Here is a 21,747-nt window from a genome sequence, read left to right on the forward strand (position 1 = left end):
AAAATTCCTTTCAGCTACCATCATGCTCCCAGTAACTAGAACTGTCCATACAGACTGCCCTTTACCAATCCTTTAGTAAGATTGGAAAGGTATGGCAGAGCTGGCAACCTTTGTCCTACATTCCTGTAACTATACTCAAATCCTAACTTTTTCTACAGGTGCTTTGGCAGGGAGGCAGTTGTTTTTTTTTAAACACAGACTATTTCTGAAAAAGTCATGATAATGTGAAATGGAGATTGACTACCAAAAAACAAACTCTGTCAAACTCTTTTGTTAAAAAAAAAAACAAAACCCAAAACTAAACCACTACCATAAATACATTCTCATGGGCACAATGGATCTGATTTAATTGCTTTGAGCATGGACTTTTTTCCATAAGTTAGGAGAAGAGATTGGCACAGAATTCTAAAAGTCCAGTTAGTATCCTCAACCAGTCACAAGCATTGAAGTTATTATGCTGCTAATAGAAGAGTGAACAAAGGGCCCTTGTTATAATACTTTGAAAATGTGGAAATAGTTACTATTTGACTTTAAAAAAAAAAAACAACACAACTGGGAGCTTTTCCCACTTTTAGGATGAAATTGAAATAAGGCCTCCCAACTAGAAAGTATTCTGATTGTTTTAACTGGTGGCATTGCTCTTCATCCTAAACTGTCTCTATTTTTTTTATCCCTTGGGAATATCCAAAAGCCAAACTTCTTTTCATTCCAACTGGTTGTAATCATCTTAATAAGTGTTTGGCCTGTCATTCCCAATCTGATGGAAGAAACATCAGTACTGCGCTCACTGGGAGATTATCTGAGTTAAATCAAGCCAAGGATCCCATTCCATTTCAACTAAACTTTAGATAAGTGGGTATTGTTGATAATGCTGCTAATAGTGGTGCTATCTGTAAGTGTATAGGTAAGAGTGAAAAAAATATGTGATATTTGCCATCATAATACAAGTTTTGGGTTTCAAGGCCATCCATCATGAAGCTTCCATATTTTCTTCAAGGCAAATATTTGTAATTAAGATACTTGACCACTAGGTATATAGCGATAATTTGATTGTGGCCTTGTGGTCCCAAAATCCAGTCTCCTTAACTGTGATTAACCAAGAGAAGATATTTAATATTATTTTCTAGTTGTTTATATTTTTTTCCCCAAAAAAGTCACCTCTTAAAAAAATCTGATCATACTAATGATTTTAATCAATTACTTAAGAAGAAGATATATAATTCAGAGTATGATGAGCACTAATTGAGAAAATCCTTTTTTCCTGCTTCCTTCACATTCTCACCCTCAGCAACTTCAAGCCTACTTCTCCAGAGTCTATATGGTCCTTTGTCTTATCATTCTCACCAGAACACCTGATATAATATTAATAAGCCTCCTTTCATTCTGGACCTCTTCATCTCATACTTGTTCCATGTTTTGGTACTCATGGTGCATCATGGGAGCCTAACTTTCTCCCTTCTCACTCTCTCCAGCTTCTCATTTCACACTGAGCCATGGGGAAGTGACTTGTTGCTTCCAGACCTTCCCTCTGCTACCAAAATTCTGTAACCTCTTTTTATTTGAGGTTCACTCTACCTCACTGTTCAGGTCATTGTGACCATGATATAAAAATCTCCAGGTTATTCTCCCTGCACTCATACTTGAGCCCTTCACCATACATGTTGATATCACTCAAAGTGTCCCTTAGCTCCCTTGACCTACACCTTTATGTGGCTTTTGATAGGAATGGTGACATCTATTTTGCCATCCCAACTGTGATACCTCCATGATCTCTAATTCTAAAATTCTCCTATTTTATCATAGTCTGTTCTTTCATCTTTCCCTCTTCCCTGCTCCTCCTATTGTTATTATGATTCCTGGTCCCTTCATTCCTCTCTGCTCTCTTACTTTATTACCTTACTTTGGACTCATTTTTCTTTTTTTTTTCCAATGTTTTGATGCAATAACTAATCAGTTCAATCAAGCATGCACCTAGTGTTTTGTTGGCAAATATTTAACAACTCACTCTCAAAAAAATGTATGCACATACACTTTTAAGATTAATTTGCATTATTAACATTTTTCCACCACTTTCTTAAGTCCAGACAAAACAATAAAGTAATAACTCAAGCTTTGATTTGTAGCATTTGCCAGTTTCCAAGGTGCAAATACTTACACTGAAAATTTGACAAGTGGCTCTCAAAAGCTAGGTCAAGCTAGCTCCAGTATACCTCTTCCACTGAATGCTTTGCCTCCTTGTCCTACTGCTATCAACAGATATCCTACCCATAGTCAACACTGGGTCACCCACACTACCTTTGTATATTCTTCTATGTGGGCATGCTATTTTTCCCAAAAGAAGATTGGAACAATTTTATTTGTTGTCTTTCTCTTCCCAGTGCCTCGCACATGTTAGGTGTTTAATAAATGCCTATTGAGTGACTGATCTTCCTTTTCTACTCCTGGAAAAGATTTGGTAAGGGGTGGAGGGAAGCATGATAGCTGTCTTCAACTATTTGAAGGGCTACTATATAAGAGACAGATTAGACTTATTCTTGGCCCCTGAGCAAAAATAACACAGATGTATGGAAGTTGCAAAAAAGCAAATTGAGGCTTAATGTGAGGAAAAACGTCTTTGTCATTAGAACTATCCAAAAGTGTAATGGGCTGCCTTGAGATATTCTCACATTTAATCACTCTTCTGTTTCTCAAATATCCAATACCTGGCTTACATCCTTCCTCTCCAATCCCTCTCTGTCATCTTCAATCTCTCCCTTTTCTGGCTCCTTTCTTGCTGCCTGAAAATATGCCTAGGTCTCATTCATGCTGAGGAAACACACACTTAATCCTATTATCCCTTTAAGGTATCATCCTCTATCTTGCTTCCACATGACTGTCAGACTTCCAGAAAAAGTTGTCTGCTCTCGCTTCTTCCATTTCCTTCCCACCTAATCACTCCTCAACCCTATATAATTAGACTTCTGCACCTATACTTTCTTCAAGATTAACAATGATCTTTTGACTCTAAATCCCAATGGTTTCATCGATACTTCCCTGGATTCTGAAGAAGCAACAAGAAGTGTTATAACTAGCAATTTTGGCTCCTGGAGACAAACAACGTAAAATGGTACTTGGGGCAAGAAGAAGTAAACATATCCTTAAATCACCCATGAGGAAAGACCCTAAAGTGGGCTTCGTTGGGGGAATGGAGGAGAGACATCCGAACCAGTCCCTGAAAAAGACCATGGGACACTGTGAGGTCACTGCTGCGGATACTGTCACTTGTAGATGGCCTGAATGGAGGTGTAACAGGGACAGGTTTTCATGATAGACTGCCAATGGGACAGGGGAACAGAGAAGAATTGAGATGACTGATAGCTTTCAATTTTAATTATTTTTGCCCATCAGTTACAGCACAGTTGAAAGAGTATATAATATAATCAGTAATATTAGTACAATTAACATTAATACAACCATAATATAACATAAATATAGCAACATATTAATACATGAGTATATAACAAATTTCTTAATTGTACAATTTCTTAAAATCCTTTAAAATTTTGAGTCCTATATATTTTGATGATAAAGACCCAGTAGTCCATCCTAGTTACAACTCTGTTAGCAAGGTGCCATGGGAAAAAGGCAGGATTAGGAATCAGAGAATCTAGATTTAATACCTGTATGACCTCATCCAAATCACTTAACCTCTCTAGGCATCTGTTTCTTCATTTGCAAAATAAGAGAATTAGAGGAGATGATCTCTAAAGTCCCTTATACCTCTATAAAGCTATCATCTATGATCTTACTATAATAGCCTCCTAACTGGCCTCCCTGCTTCAAGGTTCTTTTCTCTCCAACCCATCCTCCATAGAGCTGACAAAATAATCTTTTGAGGGTACAGCTCTAATTATATCATGCTCTCAAAAGTTTTCAATGATTCCCCATTGACTTAATGCATGCAACACAATCTCTAGCATTGCTCTCTACAATCTGGTTCCAACCTCCATTTCCAGTCTAGTCTCATATTCCTTCCCTTAATGCACACTTCTGAACTCCTGCTATTTCTAAAACTTGACCTTCTACTTGCCATCCCAATATATTTGAACAGGATGTCCCCTATTCCTTGAATTTACTCCCTTCTCCTCTGCCTCTCAGAATCATTATCTTCTCTCAAGATTCAGTTCATATGTTACCTTTCTTGAAATCTTCCCTGAGTCAGCCAGTTGTTAATGCTCTCTCATTCCTCAAACTACCTCGTATTTACTTATGTCTATATGTGGTATAGAAGGAAGGTAGAAGAATATGAGAACTATTGCCTCATAAAACATCAAGAAATTGTTGGAGGGAAAGGCAAGTTTACAGGAAGCTTGGTGAAAGATCTAGTTAAGCTGAATCATCCGAAGGGCACGTAAAGAGAAAAATGTTGTTCGTCCTTCCTTCTCCCAGAGGACCAATGACATTACAAGGGTGATTGTTCGGCCTAGAGGCCGATGAACTACCCAAGTCTTCTTACCTTTCGTCCAGGTTTTCAGTGGCCAACTGGATAAACGTGTTGAGGGAAGAGACTTTCCAGAGTCAAACAAGGGTTAGGCTTTATTCAGGGTCTTAGTTACGTATCCATATGCAGGACGAATTCTTCCTCAGGAGAAAGGAATCCTCCTCCTCCCAAGGGGCAAGGATCATACAGCAAGAGGATGGGAGCAGAAGAGGGGAGGGACCCTCTTCCCTCCAAGGGCCCCACAGCAAGAAGAGCCCCCCGAGGGGACCCCACATCCACCAGAGGGCCTTCAGGCTTTCCTGTCCCTACTTAAGCTCTCCCGCCACATAGTTTGCACGTGAATACCGTGCGTGCCCTCAGTCCCTAGCTAATTAACAACAGGTGTGCTCAGACCACAGACCAATCTCAAGGGTGGGATGCTCTCCCCAGCAAGTTTCCCACTGAGAAGAGGTAGAAATACACAAGATAGCCCGTGTTTCACGCCTCGATCCCCAGCTGTTCCGTGGGGGGCCTCGTGAGAACTCTGAGGTTTAGAAGTCCTCACTTTTAACTGCCCGAGACTGTTCACGTGAAAACTGAGCTTACACCCCCAACAGGTGACGTCTTGACTTGCACATGAACTGGATTTAAATAAGGAAAAAAAAGATGAAAGAGCACAAACAACAGATGTAAAATGGAAAAGATCTGTAACGGTTTTTGTTACAAACTCTTATGCCTGTTAGTGACATCATGTTTAGATTCTAACAGGATATCATACACGATGAACTAAATATGGCAAATTCTAAATATGGGGAAACAGATGGACTAGACCAAGCAAAATTGCCAGTGTTTATGTGTCACTTCAAGGTTTGCAAAGGGCTTTACATATATGATCTCATATGATCGTTCCAACAAACCTAGAAGGGTTATGCTATTATTATTTCCATTTGACAGATGAGGAAAATCAGGTAGGTAGAGATTAAGTGACTTTCCCAAGGTCACAGACCTAGTAAGAGTCTGAGGCTGGATTTGGACTTAGATCTTCCTAGCTACAGGCCCAGCACTCTATACACTCTTGTAGGAGACACAATTTTGAAGACATTGTAAAATGAGCTGGAGAAGGAAATGGCAAACCGCTCCACCATCGTTGGCAAGAAAATCCCAAATGGGGTCACAAAGAATCAGATGTGACTGAAAGCAACTAAACAACAGCAAAAAGTGATTGAGAAAATATCAATAAGTACTAGCCTACATGCTTACTTTCACATCTCTACAAAATCTTTATGAAAATAATTCGCCCATGTACCAAAGTCATGAGGAAGTTGTGAGAAAGGAACAGAAAGGGAAGACTCAGCCTTTTCCAAATTACATTCTATAATATGCTCCATCTTTACAGTAATGCAATTTATTGAAAACCTTGGAAAATAAAATATTCTACTTTGTCCAAAGTAAAATGCCATCTTAAAAGCTCTTCTACAACAAGGTGGCTACTGTGCATATACTGAAATCATACAAGATTCCTTGAAAGATATAACAACAGAGATAATCTTGTTGGACAATCCTCTGTTTATTAATATCAAGTGAGGCATAGGTCAGGGAGGTGTATGCTCTGCAAAGGCCACTGTTAGAGGATGTCCAGAACAAAATCCAAATCAAAGAGGGAGTTCATATAGATTTGGAGGTCTTCCAGATGCCTGTTTGTGGATGATGTTATGCTCATTGTACAAAGCTCCAAAACATTGCAGAGTTTTCTTAATGAGATTCAAATTGTTCAAAAGACCACTTTTTAAACAATACAACACTTCTTAGTTGCTCATTAATCTAGGGAACCCAAGATTCTCTGTTCTGTTCATTTTACCCACCAGTGACTTGATCTCTTAGCACACGGTCTTGGCTTGGTGATATGGTTCATAAAAATCTTCCTTGGAAGATTTTTATCCCTTCCCTGTCTCCTGCACCTTAGTGGCACCCTCTTTTCTCTACATTATGCTATTCCAAGGAGTCCCATTGGGCATCATGTGGCTGCTATTTTATCTGCCCAGACTGTTGTTGCAAGGCAGCTCCTCAAGAAGAACTTTTTACCAGTTATCATCTTATTTTCCCTCAGTTAGTCTAAATTAAGCTAACACACATATTGAAAAAATCAGTTACAATACTAATAAACTTTTATTAAGCATCGTGTGTAGCACTATGCCATGCAGTTGAGCAGAAAAAAAAAAGGTTAGATGAGGCACAGTACCTGTCATCCTGGAATATACACACAGGTCAGAGAAAGAATATAATTCATTGGAACTAGGTAGTCAAGAGGGCACAAATATCAAAGGACAAGGCAAGGCAGGCCATTAATCAGAATCAGAATATCATCAAGTACCAAAGAGATGACAATGCAAAAAAGAAATGACATGTAAGCCAACTCCCAAGAAAATTCTGAAGCAAACTCCTGTCCCAACCAGGAATGTTTCTGTATATTTCCTGAAAAGGGAGAGACTTGTCCCAAGACTTAGCCAACCTTAGTCTGGAAGGTGGTGGCACTTCACTAATGAAAGTGTATGGGCAGAACATTAGAACAGATCCTGACATGTCTTTTAATTGCACTGGGCTTTCTCACTCAGTGATTAATGTCTCATTGTGGCACAGAGGTGACTGGCTTCTCAAAGGTTTATACCTGTGGAACGCAAGTTCTGACATGTCCTACCAGGCTGGAAAAGGCTCTGGGTATGGTCCAGCCATAGAATGTAGGTGTCAACCTATGACCAACCTAGCCTCACTGAGGGTAGGGAGGTGGTTGTGGAGAATATTCCACACTACATAACCCCCTCCAATGGAGCATGCTCAGAGCTTCTCTACCTGATGAGTAAGAGCTTTGGGGACTGCTTTCATCTTCCTTTTTTCTACCAGAGGGGCCTACCACTGAAAGGACTTGATGCTTTAGAATAATAATGGCAAACCAAACTTTGGGGGCACCATCCCAAGACAGCAACAGCAGAATTGGGGTGCTACATTTACTAAAGGAAAAAACAAGCACAGCCCATCTCCCTATCTTTCTGTATGGGAGCAAGTCACAACCAAGAAGGCTATGCTGGAAGCGGCTTCTTTTGTCAACAGATATGGCAAGGGCTGAAGTCAACGTGGTGATCACTCATAGTTGGTCTTGTCATTCCAAAACACCAAGTCCCTTTAGCATCAAGCCATCATGTGGCCAGAAGATGGCACCAAAGCTCCCACTTGGTACTAGAACCAGGAAAGACAGTTCCAAAGATGCTCCCTGGGGGTAGGTGGGAACTAAACCCATAGAAATTATGTTTGAAGGGGATTAGAATGCTGGTTATTAGGCAATGAATTACTTTGCTACAATTCATCACACCATCTACCAAAGCACAAGAGGATTGCAATCTACTTCCATGGAGGGAGTAATAATCCACAAATGAACAAGTACAGTACTAGGTATTAGGGATAGTAAAGATAATAATCTTTAGGGACAATAAAGACAAAATGGTAATAAAGACAATAATAAAGACAAAAATGAAATGCACCTGCCCTCAAGGACTTGCCATTCAACCCAGAGAAAGAACATGTACTTACATAAATACAGACAAAGTAAATTGAGGGAATTTCAGGAGATGGAACCAGCAGCTGGCAGAGATGAAGGGTGAGTGGTGGGAATAGGAAAGAAGAGAAGGTCTCTATGAAGGTGATAGCACTTGAGATGAACTTTGGAGAAAACTAGAGATTCTAAGAGGTAGAAGGGGAAAGAGAATGCATCCAAGCATGGGAGATGGATGATGCAAAGCCGTGGAAGTAGAAGTAGAATTGTCATGATGGAGGAAAAGCAAAAAGATACTTTGGCTGAATCACAGAGTGCATGGAGGCAATACATACGAGGTCTGGAAAGATGGGTTGGAGCCAGGTTAGAAAGAGTTTTAATTGTCAAATGAAGAAGTTTGTATTTAATTCTAGAGATCTCAAAAGCCACTGGAGTTTATCAAGCAGGGAGTGGCATGTTCCGACATATGCATTAGGAAAATTCCCTTTGGCTGCTGTGTGGAGGATGGATTAGTGGCAGGAGTCTCTGAGGCTGTTACAATAGTTCAATTAAGAGGTGATAAGGCCCTAAACTAGAGTGATGGTTATATGGGGAGAAAAGGATCAATGGAAAAGAGGTTGTGGAAGTAGAATCAATAAGACTTGGCAATTGATTATATACATAGTATGAGAGAGAATGAGGAGTGAGGGACGAACCTTGGATTCCTGGAAGTCATGGTAGTGGCTCCCTTTGATCGAAACAGGGATGTTTGGAAGAGAAGTAGGTTTTGGGGAAACTACAAAGTTCCATTTTGTACCTGTTGAGTTTAAGATGCCTAATGGATATTTAGTTCAAAATGTTCAGTAGGCAGTGGATGATGTGAAATGAGCTCAAGACAGAGACCAGGGCTCTGACCTGAATCATGAGTGAATTGATGAAAATGCATTTATTAAGCACTTTCTATATGTAAAGTGCTAGGATTACAAACAAAAAAGCAAGTCAGTCTCATCTCTCAAGGAAATCACATTCTAATAGGGTGAGAGTACACAAGTAGGAGGTTTTAGGTGTAAGTTGGATGGAAAGCCCCAGTGGTCTTTAGGGTGCACAACAGAGCAGAATTTTCTTTAGTGTTCTTTGCATTAATAAAACCATATCCATTTCTAATGTTGAACAATTGATTGTGCCAAGACTTTGTTGAAAATAATTTTTTTCTTTTCTTTAGTAGCTGTGGCTGCTGAGGAGGCATGGGTGATAACACTTCATGAAGATTCACTGGATATGGCTTTGAGGGCTAGATAGAAGAAGGAGTACACCCAGATTTTATTTATGTACAAGTGAAAAGTGAACCCATGGAAGCTGAGGAAGTCACTCACAAAGAGTATACAGACAGAAGGCCTAGTACAGAGCCTTAGGGATATTCCTGTATTTGGGGGTGGCACATGGACAGTGATCTGAGACTAAGAAGAAATGGTCATACCTCTAGAAGAACCAAGGGAGAACAGTATCACCAAAGCCCAGAGAGGAGTGAATATCCAGGAGTAGGGCAGTCCATAGCTTCAAAAACACCGGAGGTCAAGAAGTATAACAATTGAGAAAAGACACTTGGATTTGGCAATTAAGAAACTGCTGGTAATTCTGGAGACATAAATTGCAGTTGAGGGATGAGGTATGCAACCAGATTTCAAGGGGACAGGAACTAGTTTGGGTTTTTTTTCCTTCCTATCCCTGCACATGTTAGGTGCTTAATAAATGCTTATTGTATTATATTAAACCAGATTCTTCACATATGCAGCAGCTGAGAGTGTCCTGTGATATAAAGAACACAGGTCTGGGAGGCAAGAGATTTGAATTCAACTTGTTTCCCACAAGCTAGCTGTGTGACTTTGGGTAAGTGACTTCACCCATCTTAACTTTGATCCTCTCATCTGTAATATCAAGGAGATAAATTAGAATTCTTTTTTCAAATTAAATTTTACTTTTTCAATTGACAGGCATTTATTTTCTCTCCTTCCCATGCCTCCCAGAAAAAAAAAAAAGAAACCCTTGAAACAAATATATATGCTCAAGTAAAGCAAATACCCATATCTGCCATGTCTAAAAATGTGTCTCATTCTACATGGTTGATGGACTAGATTTTTTTTTTTTTGGTCTTTTCAAAAAATCGTAAATGCTATTTTACTTTTTCCAATTACATGTAAAGATAGTTTTTTTTTTAATTATTTTTTTATTTTTTTTTATTTTTTTTATTTTTTAATGTTTAACAATCACTGCCATACAATTGCGATTTTATCCCCCCCACCTACCCCCCACTACCCCCCTCCCTCCCCACGAGTTCATACAATTCTGTATAGATTCTACATATACTTTCCTATTGAGTATATTTTCACTATAGTCATGCTATGTAGTCAGACTAAGATAAATGAAAGAAATCGTATAACAAATCAGAACATGATACACAAACACATACACATACACAAACATGATCTGCTACATTTTGTGAGTGACTTCCATATTTCTCTCTCTGAGTGTGGAAGGCATTTTGCCTTAAGAACCACCTTTGGGATTTTTTTTTTTTATAAGAAGTTTTTGTGTTATTACAAAAATCCAAGTCTACCAGAAAAAACTCTCACACACTGTGGTCGTTGCTGTGCACAAAGTTCTCCTGGTTCTGCTCCTTTCACTCAGCATCAGGTCATATAAGTCATTCCAGGCCTCTCTGAAGTCTTCTTGTTCATCATTTCTTATGGCACAATAGTACTCCATTACATTCATATACCATAATTTATTCAGCCATTCCCCAATTGATGGACATCCCCTTGACTTCCAGTTTTTGGCAACTACATAGAGTGCTGCTATAAATATTTTTGTACATGTGGGACCCTTTCCCATTTTTATGATCTCTTGGGGATATAGTCCTAGTAGCGATATTGCTGGGTCAAAGGGTATGCACATTTTTGTAGCCCTTTGGGCATAGTTCCAAATTGTTCTCCAGAATGGTTGGATGCGCTCGCAGCTCCACCAACAATGAATTAGTGTTCCAACTCTCCCACATCCTCTCCAGCATTTACCATTTTCTTGTTCTGTCATGTTTGCCAATCTTATAGGTGTGATGTGGTACCTCAGGGTTGTTTTGATTTGCATCTCTCTAATCAATAGTGATTTAGAGCATTTTTTCATATGATTATAGATAGCTTTAATTTCTTCCTCTGAAAATTGCCTGTTCATATCCTTTGACCATTTATCAATTGGGGAATGACTTGTATGATTATACATTTGGGTCAGTTCAAAGATAGTTTTTATCATTAATTTTTTATAAGATTTAGAGTTCCAAATTTTTCTCCCTCCCTCCTTCCCTTCCCACCTCTTCAAAAATGGCAAGCAATCCAATAACATTATACATGTGCACTCATGTTTAATATATTTCTACATTAGTGATAGACTAGATTTCTAAGAATTCTTCTAACTGTAAAATTCTACTCTATAAACTCTTATCACATAATTTTGTCTAAATATTGTTATTCTTTGACCCACGGTCTGTAACGTCACTAATTATATAGTTCAAAGCTTCATGTGATTAGTAAGTCCTAGTGGGGTGCTAATTAACAGGGACTGAGACCATTTTCCTTGCTCCAGTGGAGAGGTGGTTGGGCTCATACTAATGAGGTTGTATATTCTAGTATACAATTCAAGGCCCGCCTTTTGCACAGGAGCATCTTTCCTGAAGCCCTATCACAGTCCGCAGTCCGAGGGAGCCAAGGAACAGATGTTCTATTGAATAAGCTACAGCTACTCCAGCCCAAGGCCACCTTTGTTACTCCAAGGTTATTCAGGTTGGACCGAATATTTCCACTGGGTCATTGGTGTCATACTGGGAGAACACACTTAGCTCCAAAGATGAATATGACAAACCATTGGGGGAGAAATTGTTGGAAAATGTATTTTTGACTTAATAACAGTCATTTTGACCTTGATGTAAGGCATCTCCTAAGGATTAATACTGTAACTAGCTCAGTGTAAATAACCTTTCTCTGTAATCTTCAGAGACAGCAATTACCCCAAGAAAATGACCTTTCCTTTGGTTGTATTTACATAACTGACTGATAACGGGTCACCAGCTCACAAGCCTTTTAACATTGTCATTCTGCTGGTTAGTCTCCAGACTGGAGATGTTTCCAGGGAATAGAACATTGGATCTGTTGCCCTGAGCCCTGGGTCTGATGCATGAAGGATGATTTTCATGGGGCAACCAGTGGTGGGTTTGTGCAGAACAGGAGAGAAAACCACCAGCTGGTTCTGAAAACAAAGACAAAAACTAAAATTAGAGGAGTTTCTAGTGCGAGTTATTTCTTCCCTAGTTCTAGTTATTCTTCCCTAGGCACAATAAAATAGCACCATAGAGTTTCTCTCTTTCAGAGGCATCACAGACACTATCTTCTGCATGAACCTCTGTCCTAATTCTTCCAAATGGCAATGCCTTTCATTCCCAAAATGCATTGTATTTAACTACTTTGTATGTATGTGTGTGTATACATACAAACACATGCATGTATGTATGTGTCTACACATATGGACACATAAATATGTATTTATTAACTTCATATTTATGAGGTATATATATTAGAATGTAAGCTTAATGCAAATAGGGATTATTTCATTCTTTGTACTGGGACCCTCATTGACTAGTACTGTGCCCTAGGAGTTAGAAGGTATTTCATAAATACTAGTTGATTGATATGACGAGCCTCAGAGCTGTAATTTCAGAGCAAGCTAACTAGTCTAGCCTAGGATCAATTCTTATCAGCAAGTGGGTGAGTTTGTCTGTGTGACCAACTACTGCTGGCACCTCAGTTCAGTTTTCAAATTTGTATCAGCTATCATATATTTAGTTCTTGCTATGTGTAGAATGGGACAGCTCGGTGGCGCAGTGGATATGATCAAGCCTGGAGTCAGGAAGACTCATCTTTCTGAGTTCAAAGCCAGCCTCAGACACTTAGTAGCTGTGTGACCCTGGGCAAATCATTTAACTGTTTGCCTCAATTTCCCCATTTGTAAAATGAGCTGGAAAAGGAAATGGCAAACTGCTAATAAAACCCCAAATGGGGTCATGAAGAATCAGAGGGGACTGAAAAAAAGACTGAACCATGTGTAGAATCTTGCAATAGTCAGTAAGGAATATTACAAAGGTTAGATAAGATATGTCGCTACCCTCATGACTCTTATAGTCTAGTAGAGTAAGCAGTTCTGTCTAGTTGCCCACAGAAAGAAAAACAAAAATAGAAACCAAACCCAGGATATTCCTCCTCTTGGTTAACAAACACCAAAGCTCTGCTGAGTGAAGTGACCAGAACCAGGAGAACACTGTACAGAATAACAGAACATTGTGCCATGACCAGCTGTGATAGACTTACCTCTTCTGAGCAGTGCAGCTGTCATGTGAGGGGCAGGGTTACCTCCCAGATCATTATATAATGCTTCCAAGTCTACAAAACACTTCATAGGCATCATCCAATGTAATCCTCACAGCATCCCTATGGATAGGCAATGCTTCCTCAGTAATTTAGTGAACCTATAATTTCACTGATGCGGGAACTCCATCCAAAGATGCTGATCTCATCCCATCTGTGCCTTCCCATCCTTATGTATATCTTTCCTCAAGGGCACATCACCCAAAGGAGTCCATGTACTGAGGGCGTTCTTCTAGTTCTTTTGATTCTATGCAGAGACCAATGTTCCAGGTGGTCTGTCAATCTGTTATCCTTCATTCTTCCTATTTAACTCATGACCTTTTTCAGTCAATATCTCTTAGATGAACTCTTTTATGGTAGATAACACAGCTATTATTATCCTCATTGTACAGATGAGGAAAATGGAGCTTGAAGAGGTTAAGCGATCTAGATTCAAATCCAAGTGTACTCTGATTTCAAGTCCAGTTTTCTTTCTACTGACCACTGTGGTCTCATTATTATATAAGAAGGGCAGCTGTGTTTTGTTACTGTTGTTGTTATTGTGAAAGGCCATCCTCATGACTACATCAATGCATGTGACAGTGCTACATCACTAATTCATATATATAAGCAACATGGTACTAAGGCTAGGACTGATTCCTGCTCTGATGAAAGAAGAGGCTTAGACTACATGACTTCTAAGTTTCCTTCTACATTCTACATTTTATGAATCTCTCAGAATCCTCTGACAAATAAAAATCTGTTCTGTGCTTGTATCTTCCAGCGAGGGTCTCGAGAGGTAGACTTGTTGACTGACTGACCTGTTCTGTTATTGGATAGCTCTGAGCTACATTACAGAATGGAGTTCATTGACAATAATGTGTAAGAAAATCTAAAGGGAGGAAGGAAGGGAGATTATTATGAGTCATATAAGAAAAATCACTTTCAGTACTTTATAGATACAGCTTTGTTTTGAATGAGAATAGTATATCTCTCATCTCCCTAGCCTCATCTGCTCGCTAGAGTTGGTTGTGAATGACATTTGGCTCTTTCTAAAAGTCAAATACACCTTCAAAAGAAAAGGAAATTCCAAAGAAGATGCCTCAGGCCTTGAAGGCAAATCCCAAAGAAGCAGAACAAATCTGTACTGAGCAAAGGAGACCTCAGTAGAATAAGTGTCTAGCTTTCTGAGGTCTCTACTTAGAGAAGGGTAGCATTCATTTAGCTACTTAAGTTCTAGGATGCTTGCTTAAAAATCAGTTTTATTACCTTATAGTCAAACTTCATATAGATATTTTCATCTTCCTTCCTATTTTTTTCAAACATGAAATATCTTTTGATATGGGAATAAATGTACTGAAAAATCAATAGTTCTCCTCTGGCTGAGCCAACTTCAGATAAAAATCAGATCCTGCCAATATCCTAAGCTTACATTTAAAATTTATTCCCTATGGTAAATCTCATAGCTATCTAGTTAGTTCACATGACATACACAGATGTTATAAGCTATAGTGAATATCCTGTGATTGGATTGGTGTTCTGCACCCAGCTTCCAAGTGTGGATATACAAATTCAACATGTGATTCCCTGTGGTCCTACCCATTCTCTTTTTTTTTAATATTTCTAATATATTCCCTGATAAATTCCTGGGTTGAAATAATTCCTACATATAGATAATAGAAAATACAGGGTTCTTTCCTTCCTTGGAGAAACTAATTGGCTTTGAGGTATGTATATATATGTATATGATGGGATTTGTCGGGTGTAAAAAACAAGGAGTAGGTGTAACACCATAGTCCTTAAGGGCTTCTAAAGATTGCAGCTAATGAAACAGGAAAGACTCAATAAACAAGCACCAGAGCTCTCAGGTGGGAATAGCAAGTGGTCTTCGGGATCAGGGGTGAAGACTTGGAATCTGGGAATGTTCAAGAGGCAATTGTGGGTGCTATACAAAGAGCAGTAGACCTGGGATCAGGAGAGATGGCTTTAAGTCCTGGCTCTGACACTTGACTGGCTCTGTGACCATGTGCAGAACTCCTAATCTCTCTGAACATCAGTTCCATCATCAAGAAACCTGAGGTAAGACACTGTGATATACTAGAAAGAATGCTGTACTTGGGGTCTGAGGACCTAAGTTGAAAATGCACTTCTAATGCTTATTGGCCATGTGAAATTGGACTAGTTACTCAACATCCCTGGGCCTCAGTTTCTTCACCTACAAAATTAGGAAGGAGTTAATTGTAAGGGAATTGCCAACCCCCAGCCCTCTTGGATGGCATTCACTAGTCATGGCTCAGGTAAAATGAGGGGAGACTGGTAAGGCATGAACAAGATGGCTCTGGAGGAAGGGTTCCGCCCCTGTTTACCAGAAGATACTTCCTGGAAAGTAGGAGTAAAAACTTGCTTAAACTGGCATAAAATTTGCTCGAGCTGCTTACGTAATTGAAGCCATAAAAGTGCATGAGCTAGCTGGAATAAACGGGAGTTGGTCACCATCTCGATCTCCTGCCTCATTCATTGCTCACAGTTTGCTCCGCCAAGGCCGACAGGCACTTCTGGTCAGAGTAAGACCTGTTGGCTTGGGGGAACGGGCCCTAAACCCGTTCAATTGGTGTCCAAATGTGGGGCCAGAAACCAGAAGCCAGAAGCCAGGGTCCAGAGAATAACCCTTGGAGCGGCAGTGCAGGGTCAAAAGCATGAGCTCGTAGCCTGAGAAAAGACGTAGCCTGCATTCCTTGGATGGTGCCCTGCAGTACAGGTGGGATGATGCGCGCTCAGCCACCCGGGAGAGGAAAAGAAGAAAACCACAAACTGTGAGTAACCTGCTTATACATAACTAGGCAGTGAGCTAGGTTCTTAGCACCATGGGGTTAACAACATCAGCAGAAAAACTAGACAAGAAGGCTTATACAAGTCATATATAAGAAAGCTAAAAGCCAGGGAGTGACATTGCAGTTAAAAGTGATTAGACAATTTTTAGAACAGGTTGAGGAAGTGTGCCCCTGGGTGAAGGATAGACCGCCAGTATCTACACATACCTGGCAAATAGTAGGAGAGCAGATAACCGCATTTGGATTAGAAAAACCAGGAGTTTTGTCACCATCCACCTTCTTTCTGTACAATATTATAAAATGCTCATTTCAGGCAGAAGAAGGAAGGTGTGACAAACAAGTAAGGCACTTTGCGGTATCCACACAGACCACTCCTTCAAGTTCCTCAGAGAGTTCAAGAGAGCATAGCCCAGAAAGAATATATCCAAATTTACAGAAGGAACTAACAGAGTGGAAAGAGACAGAAAAAATTAATAATTTGGAGACTGAGCTTTCAAAGCTAAGCAAAAAGTTAAAGCAATTAGAGACTTAAAAAAAAAAAGGCCTGTATCGTTTAAAGAGGAAGCTACAGATCCTCCGCTGGGAAATGAGGAACTAGCAGTGGGCGCACAGAAAAAAGGAGCAAGGCTGATATCTGGTAATAGAAATGAGGAACCACAACAGAATGCAAAAAAGGATGCTACAGTACCATCTTATGGCCCAGAATCATGCATGCAACATGTGGCAAAAGCATTAAGAGAACAAGGAGATTTTAAAACTATGCAAGGTATCTTGCATTTTCCTGTGTTAGAGAATCCTGGTCAGTTAATGGCAAACCACTCCAGTTTCTTTGCCATGAAAACCCCAAATGGGGTCATGAAAGAGTTGAAAATGACTGAAAAATGACTAAATGAAATTAGGGAGTTGGATAAGATAGTCTCTGTGTTCCCTTCTAGGTCTAAATTTATGATTCTATCATCTTTCTCATAGGGTTGTTCTATAGAGGTTGCTCTATAAACCTTAAAGAACTATAAGTTCTTATGTAAGTTCTATGGGCAGTGGAAACATCCAAAATGTAAGATATTTTTTCCTCCCAGAAGCCTTATGAGGTAGGTCATGTAAATATGATTTATCCTCATTTTACATATGAAGAGACTGAGGGTGTGAGTGATTAAGTGACTTTTCCTGTTCCTGTTTCCTGTTTGGGACAGTTCTATACTGGGCCACATTGCCTCTTACTTTCCACACAGACTAAAGTATCATGGAAGAAATTAAACTAGACTTCAAAATGACTTCCTGCAGGTTGGTCAGTATTAGGAAAACTGTCAGCAACATCCAACACCCATTCCTATTGAAAACACTGGAGAGCATAGGAATAAATGGAACCTTCCTTAAAATAATAAGTAGTATGTAACTAAAGCCATCAGCAAACATTATATATAATGGGGATAAGCTAGAAACATTTCCAGTAAGATTGGGAGTGAAATACAAATGTCCATTATCACAATTGTTATTCAATACTGTACTAGAAATGTTAGCTTTAGGAATAAGAAAAGAAAAAGAAACTGAAGGAATTAGAACAGGTAAAGAAGAAACAAAGTTATCACTCTTTGCAGATGATATGATGATATATACTTAGAGAATCTTAGAGACTCAAGTAAAATATAACTTGAAATAATAAAAAAATTAGCTAAAATAAACCCACATAAGTCATTGACATTTCTATACATTACTAACAAAGCCCAACAGCAGGAGATAAAGAGAAATTTCATTTAAAGTTACTGTAGACATTATAAAATATTTGAGAGTCTGTCTGCCAAAAGAAACTCAGGAACTATATGAACACAATTACAAAATACTTTTCATGCAAATAAAGTCTAAATAACTGGAAAAATATCAGTTGCTCATGGGTAGACTGAGCTAATATAATAAAAATGACAGTTCTACCTAAATTAATTTACTTATTCAGTGCTATAGTAATCAAACTACTAAAAAATTATTTTGTAAAGCTATAAAAAATAATATAAAGAATTCATATGGAAGAACAAAAGGGCCAGAATATCAAGAGAATTAATGAAAAGAAATGCAGGGAAAGGTGACCTAGCTATATCAGATCTTAAATTGTCAACTACTTGGTACTGGCTAAGTAATAGAGTGGTGGATCAGTGGAACAGGTTAAGAATACAAGACACAATAGTCAATGACTATAGTCATCTATATTTGATAAATCCAAAGATTCCAGCTTCTGGGATAAAAACTCACTGTTTAACAAAAATTGCTGGGAAAAGTGGAAAATCATATGGCAGAAACTAGACATAGAACAACATCTTACACCCTATACCAAGATAAAGTAAAAATGGGTACATGATTTAGATATAAAGGCTGATACTATAAGCAAACTAGGAGAGCAAGGAAGAGTTTATCTGTCAGATCTATGGAAAAGAGAATTTATGACCAAACAAGAGATAGAGAACATTATGAAATGCAAAGTGGGTGATTTTGATTATATTAAATTGAAAAGTTTTTGCACAAACAAAGCCAACACAACCAAGATTACAAGGGAAGCAAAAAGCTGGTAAACAACTTTTATAGACAGTGTCTCTGATAAAGGCATTTCCAAAATATATAGAGAACTGAGTCGAATTTATAAGAATACAAGTCATTCGCCAGTTGATAAATGGTCAAAAGATATGAACACGTAGTTTTTAGAGGAAGAAATTAAAGCTTTCAATAGTCATATTAAAAAAAAATGCTCTAAGTCACTCAATTAGAGAAATGCAATTTCTCTAATTAAATTAGAGAAAATTAAATTAAAATTAAAACAACTCTTAGGTACCATATCAAACCTATCAGATTGGCTAAAATGACAAAATTAGGAAATGAATAAATGCTGGATAAGATGTGGGGAAACTGGAACACTAACACATTGTTAGTGGAGTTGTGAATTGATCTAACTATTTGGGAGAGCAACTTGGAACTATGCCCAAAGGGCTATAAAACTGTGTATACTCTTTGACACAGAAATATCACTTCTATGTCTGTATCCCAAAGAGACCATACAAAGATATAAGGACCTACATGTACAAAATATTTATAGTAGCTCTTTTTGTGGTGGCCAAGAATTGGAAATTGAAGGAATGTCCACCATTAATTCTAATTTTTCTTTATATCATGACTAATGTGAAAACATGTTTAACATGAATGAATATGTAGATCTTATATCAGATTGCATGCCATCTTGGGGAAGGGGAAGGTGAAGAAGAGGCAGAAAATTTAAAACTCAAAATCTTATATAAGTAAATGTTGAAAACTAAAAATTAATTAATTAATTGTTTTAAAAAAAATTACTTCCTGCAGCTTTTGTGTCTGGCTAAAGTATAAAACCTCATCTTTCTGAGCTCTTAATCTTGATTTTTTTAAAAAATGTTTTAATGAGCAGAAATTTATTTTCTCTTCCTCTCACTGAAGAAGAGAAGGAGGAGGAGAAGGAGGAGGAGGAGGAGGAGGAGGAGGAGAAGAAGAAGAAGAAGAAGAAGAAGAAGAAGAAGAAGAAGAAGAAGAAGAAGAAGAAGAAGAAGAAGAAATCTTTGTAAGCAAATATACATAGTCAAGGAAAACAAATTCTGGCATTGGCACTGTACAATTGCCCCCTGAGGCCATCACTTCTACATCCTCATAGGTCCTCTGGAATCATATGGCTTTGGGTTATTGCTTTGGTTAGAGTTAGTAAGTCTTTCAAGAGTGTTTGTCTTTTACAACGTTACTGCTATTGTATAAAATGTTCTCCTGGGTTCTGTTCTCCGAGCTCTTTAGAATGTGCCTTACAACACTCCCTCATGCCACCCCTGACTCTAGTCAGACCTGTGTCTGTCCTTTCCTACATTTTAAGATATGAACACATAGCTAGCTCTCAAGGGAAGAAAGCCAGGCTCTCTATAGCTATATGGGAAAATGCTCCAAATCACTAATATTAGAGAAGTCCAAATTAAAGCAAAGAGTTCCACATCACACCCATAAGATTGGCAAAGAGGATAAAAAAAGAAAATTACAAATATTGGAGGGGCTGTGAGAAAACAGGCACATTATCTGGTATTGGTAAACCTGTGAATAGATCCAACCATTCTGGAAAGCAGTTTATAATTATGCACAAAAATCTGCTAAATGGTATATGTGTTTTGATCCAGCTATAACACTGTTAGACCTGTATCCAAAAGAGATCAAATAAAGAGGAAAAGATGTATTAAAATGTGTATAGCAACTTTTTTGAGTGGTAAAAATAAATGGAAGCTAAGGGGTTGTCCATCAATTGGCTATTGCTGAACAATTTGTGGCATATGAATATAATGGAACACTATTTGTTCTGTAAGAAATGAGGGCAAACATGACATCAAAGAGACATGGAAAGACCTGGAGAACTAATGAAGAGTAAAGTAAACAGAAACAGAACAATTTATAACATCAATATTTAAAAAATGAGCAATTTGTAAAGACTTAAGACCACTGTTCAACTAAATGATTGACCCTCATTCCAAAGCACCAATAATGAAGAATGTTACCCACCTCATGGCAGAGAGATGATGGACTACTATGCAGAATGAGAAATGCATTTTTTGGCATTTGTTTTGTTTGATTCTGCTTATGCAATGCATATGTTATTTCTTTCTTTTCTTTTCTTTTTACTCTTTCTTCCTTCCTTCTTTTTCATCCCACTAAATTCACGTCCAAATATGGCATTGATGCCAAATGAGTCCTTTTTTGGCTTCCCTTCCCTCCCCAGAAGATCAATCTTTGCTCCTTGGGGTATTGATGCTAGGCTGACTAAAAACCTGAAGCAGACTTAACTCCCAGACTCCTTAACTTTTCAAAATTTATAAGGTCATGGCCTTTAGACTAACCTCCACCTAAAAGGAAAGAGCTAACTCTGAGGCGAAGAACAGGAGGTCACATTTATGGGTTACGTGTCAAGTTCAGATGGAAAGGGCCCAAGACCACTCCCGTCACACATTGCCTGTCTTCTCTCGCCAGAACACCAAATGAAGGAAGGGGTAAGCCTAAGGCTGTGCTTTTCGTCTTCTAGCGTCTTTGGAAGGTATCCCCGGTTCCAATTCTACAACTATAGCCATGCAAAGAGATTTCTATTTACCACAAGAGTTCAAAGGCTGGAACCAAGTATGTATCTATATATGGTCCAATCTATCATTGTGACTTTGTCAGAATCAGGATCTCCAGCTTCTTCCATGTGGGAAATTACATCAGTAGCATTCTGTGTACGATTATAAGGAACAGGTTCAATGATCAGTCCCCTATTACATAAAACAATTAGAAATATGTAGGAAAAAACTACTACTTGGCTCTAGAGTATCTAGCAAGATGGAGAACTGCTGGGTAACCAAAGCTACATAAAGTAGCTGCTGTTTTCAGCTATATTTAAGGACATTAAATGATCACTGGTACTCATGCAGTAGTAGAAGCTACCAGGGCTGGGGAACCTGTGGCCTTGAGGCCACATGT

The 21,747-nt window shown here is 38.6% G+C and overlaps 1 long non-coding RNA gene across 1 annotated transcript; it reads left to right on the plus strand.

Moving 5' to 3' along the window:
* Positions 1-15,906: 15,906 nt before the first annotated feature.
* On the plus strand, positions 15,907-20,482 carry LOC140510704 (uncharacterized). The gene is made up of 2 exons (XR_011969348.1): positions 15,907-16,239; positions 19,705-20,482. It is a non-coding gene; the product is annotated as an uncharacterized lncRNA (long non-coding RNA).
* The last annotated feature ends 1,265 nt before the right edge of the window (positions 20,483-21,747 follow it).

The sequence above is a fragment of the Notamacropus eugenii genome, chromosome 1, assembly GCF_028372415.1.
Source record: "Notamacropus eugenii isolate mMacEug1 chromosome 1, mMacEug1.pri_v2, whole genome shotgun sequence".
In the NCBI taxonomy this organism is placed as follows: Eukaryota; Metazoa; Chordata; class Mammalia; order Diprotodontia; family Macropodidae; genus Notamacropus; species Notamacropus eugenii.